This window comes from Numida meleagris, unplaced genomic scaffold (assembly GCF_002078875.1).
Source record: "Numida meleagris isolate 19003 breed g44 Domestic line unplaced genomic scaffold, NumMel1.0 unplaced_Scaffold324, whole genome shotgun sequence".
Lineage (NCBI taxonomy): Eukaryota > Metazoa > Chordata > Aves > Galliformes > Numididae > Numida > Numida meleagris.
Genome location: NW_018364555.1, coordinates 40,914 through 45,278, shown reverse-complemented (window position 1 = coordinate 45,278; position 4,365 = coordinate 40,914).

Sequence of the window (4,365 nt, the reverse complement as noted above, 5' to 3'; positions counted from 1 at the left end):
GACTCCCATTTTTAAGAAAGGGAGAAAGGAAGACCCAGGGAACTACAGGCCGGTGAGTCTCAGTTCTGTGCCTGGGAAGATCATGGAGCAGATCCTCCTAGAAGACATGTTAAGGCACATACGTGACAAGGAGGTGATCCGAGACAGCCAGCATGGCTTTACCAAGGGTAGATCTTGCCTGACCAATCTGGTGGCCTTCTACGATGGAGTGACAGCGTCAGTGGATGGGAGGAGGGCGATGGATGTCATCTACCTGGACTTCTGCAAAGCCTTTGACAAGGTCCCTCATCACATCCTTCTCTCCAAATTGGAGAGGTATGGATTTGAAGGATGGGCTGTTTGGTGGGTTAAGAACTGGTTGGCTGGTTGCAGCCAAAGGGCTGTGATCAATGGTTCTATGTCAGGGTGGAGGCCGGTCACGAGTGGTGTCCCTCAGAGGTCTCTATCAGTGATGCAGACGATGGCATCAAGTGCATCCTCATCAAGTTTGCAGATGACACCAAGCTGAGCGGTACAGTCGATACACTGGAGGGAAGGGAAGCCATCCAGAGCAACCCGGACAGGCTGGAGAAGTGGGCCCATGTGAACGTAATGAGGTTCAACAAAGATAAATTCAAGGTGTTGTGCTTGGGCCGGTGCTATCCCAGGTATTGATACAGACTGGGGGAAGAGCTCCTGGAGAGCAGCCCTGCAGAGAGGGACCTGGGGGTCCTGGGGGTGAGGAGCTGGACATGAACCAGCAGCGTGCGCTGCAGCCTGGAACGCCAACGATGTTCTGGGCTGCATTAAAAGGAGTGGTCAGCAGGGAGAGGGAGGTGATCGTCCCCCTTTACTGGGCTCTTATGGGGCCCCATCTGGAGTACTGTGTCCAGACCTGGGGCCCCACCACAAGAAAGACGTGGAGCTCTGGGAATGAGTCCAGAGGAGGCCACCAAGATGATTAGAGGATGGACCACCACTCCTGTGAAGAAAGGTTGAGGGAACTGGGCTTGTTTAGCTCGGAGAGGAGAAGGCTCTGGGGAGACCTCATTGTGGCCTTTCTTTACTTGAAGGAAGTGTATAAACAGGAGGGGGAGCAATTGTTCACAAAGGTGGATAGTGACAGGACAAGGGGGAATGGTTTTAAACTAAAACATTTAAGTTTAATAAGAGAGATTTAGATTTAAGTTGAGGAGAGATTTAAGATTTAAGTTGGATATTAGGAGGAAGTGTCGTGCCCCACGTAGCACCGCATATTCTCCGTGTGAGACCCGGACAGCAGAGGTAGACCAATATGATGTGCTGCAATGCCCTTTATTAGTTTGCTAATAACAGGTTATATAATTTTCTCTACACACATTACATCACCTATTACTTGCTACAGTTAATGATTAGTGATATTATTCATAATTATATGGCCTCAGCAAAGTCCATCGTATACAACAGTCCATTGTCCATTGTCCATTCTGTAGCAGTCTTACGATCAGCATTCCATGCCTTTCTCTGATACACTGCCTCCTTCTGCTATCTGGACCTTCTGCTCCTTGAGGCACCACATAGTTACTCTAGAGCATTTTCCCAGCACATACGCTTCAGATGTTGAGCACTTTCCCAGCACGTATGCTTCAGATGCCTTGCATCAATACAGCATCCTTTCCCACAGGAAGTTTTTCACTTGGGGGTGGTGAGGCCCTGGAACAGGTTGCCCAAGGAGGTTGTGGATGCCCCATCCCTGGAAGCATTCAAGGCCAGGCTGGACGTGGCTCTGGGCAGCCTGGTCTGGTGGTTGGTGACCCTGCACTCAGTGGGGGGTTGAAACTTGGTGATCTTTGAGGTCCTTTTCAACCCAGGCCATTCTAGGATTCTATGACAGAAGCATCTGTATTTTGAAGAGAGTTATTTGGAGCTGACAAATCTTTCTGTCAAGTAGGACCTCATCTTTCTGAACATCTGCAGTCAGAGCTCCCTCTATGAAACAAAACACGATCGAATAAATGGACATGATAGTTCAGGCATCAGGTCAACCAATCAACTCCAGCTCATCGCTGCTCTGAAATCTGCTGCGTGTTTGGAGCTTCTGCCTTGTGGATGCCAATGGCATATTGTTTCTGCCATTGGCCATTCCTTGGTTTTGCTGAAATTTCTTGAAATACGGGCTGTGGATGCCCCATCCCTGGAGGTGTTCAAGACCAGGTTGGATGGAGCCCTGGGCAACATGGTCTAGAACCAAATCTGGAGGTTGGTGGCCCTGCCTGTGGCAGGGGGGTGGAACTTGAGGATCCTTGGGGTCCCTTCCAACCCAAGCCATTCTGTGATTCTATGATTCTACGATTCTGTGACTGGTGCAATAACAATTAAAGCAGTGTAACCATCTCCTGGCATAGAATGCCAGTAAACCACACAGAGAAAACGGAAATCCCAGGATTAAGGAGGAGGTGAAATGTTACTGTGGGTGAAAATAATCCTCTGATTTAAATTATCATATACACTGAAGCCTGGAGTCCTGGCCAAGGTTAGTGGCAGTTAACAGAGTGTTGGGTCAGAGAGCATAAAAAAGTCCTCCAATCTTTGGGAAAGAAAGAGGAAGAACAGCCCACAGAAGTCAGAGGCGAACACTCACCTCTCTGGGATGGTGAACAAATTCGGCCCAGTCCTACCGGGTGTTATCCCCAGAGACACACACAGCAGTGACTTGGCTGAGATCATTCTCAACACTCATGAAATGAACCCATGGCAAAAAGAACTGCTAGAAGAGACTTGATGCACGAGTCCAAATCGACGGGAATGAAGAAAAGTGCTTTCACCCGACTCCCTGGCTCTGCACACCGCAGTGGCAGTATGAAGCACTGAGGCCTGAACAGTGGGCCTCCAACAAACTATGACCTCTGGATGAACCCAGCGTTACGTATCATCAGTATCCAATCATTAGCAAATATGTATCTTGGTCAAAAGGTCTTGTTAGTAAGAGATTAGATAAAGCTTTATGAGGATGTATTCGCTTTTCCTTCTTTAGAAGCACAGTGCGAAGGCCTACGAGTACACAAACTTCCTTGGCTCCTCCTTGAGCCCTGGAGGTGGAATCCAGAAAAGAAACCAGATGTTTCCGCAGAACTGTCACATAAACTTGTTTATTCAACAACATAAAATCTGGACCCTCCTGTAGTGAGGTTGCAGTCAATGGTTCAATGTTCAAGTTGAGACTGGTGAGGAGTGGAGTTCCTCAGCGATCGGTACTGGGACCAGTGCTACTTAACATCTTTGTAGGCGACATGGACAGTGGGATTGAGTGCGCCCTCAGCAGGTTTGCAGATGACACCAAGCTGAGTGGTGCAGCTGACACGCTAGAAGGAAGGGATGCCATCCAGAGGGACCTGGGCAGGCTGGAGAGGTGGGCCCGTGCCAACCTCATGGAGTTCAACAAGGCCAGGTGCAAGGTCCTGCATCTGGGTCGGGGCAATCTCAAGCACAGATACAGGTTGGGCAGGAAACGGCTTGAGAGCAGCCCTGAGGAGAAGGATTTGAGGGTGTGGATTGGTGAAAGATTCAACACGAGCCAGCAATGTGCACTTGCAGCCCAGAAGGCCAACTGTATCCTGGGTTGCATCAAGAGAAGCACGACCAGCAGGGGAAGGGAGGGGATTCTGCCCTCCACAGCAAACCCAGCAGACTCAGTCATGGGCTGCACATCACAGCATTCAGGTTCCCATTTTCCCCAGCAGATCCACACCAGCAAGTCGGTCACTGAAGTTCCAGGGCATCCCACAAAAAGGTGAGAGATTTCTCCAGTGATTGTCTTTGCCATTGTGCACGATCTGATGCTTTCTGTCCTGCTTTTGGAGAAATGGTGATGGGAAGGGAGGAGGAAAAGCCGGCAGAAAGGAAAGGAGACATTTCCCTCTGCCGCTGCTGAGACCTTGGCTGTTGGTGCGTAACTGCCCTGATTATTTTCATGGCAGGGAAAGCTTCATTCCGGGGACCCTTTTTTATGAAAAAGTGCTATTGCATTGCCATAAGTAGATACACAGGAAAAGGATTTCTTCATTTCCGTATCAGAATGCAAAACTCTGCTATATGAGAACCTGAGAGTGTTGGTGAGGACACCCACCCAGGGTTTGTATGCAATGTGGTGCAGCTGAACCATCAAATATTGCACTCCCAAGGGTGGCAATGGTTTTCTTTCCTCCACTGCCTTCCCAGGCAATCTGTCAATGGGACAAGAGACGGCTGAACAGGTTTTCAGCTTTCCCTCCTCCTACACTTTTTTTTCTCTTGATGTTTTTGTGCATTTCTGGAATGTCCAAACTGGCATAACCATATTGTCGTGTTTCCTGAATGTGTTTCTCACCACTTAGATCAGTCAGAGATGTGCTCCACAACTGGGTAATA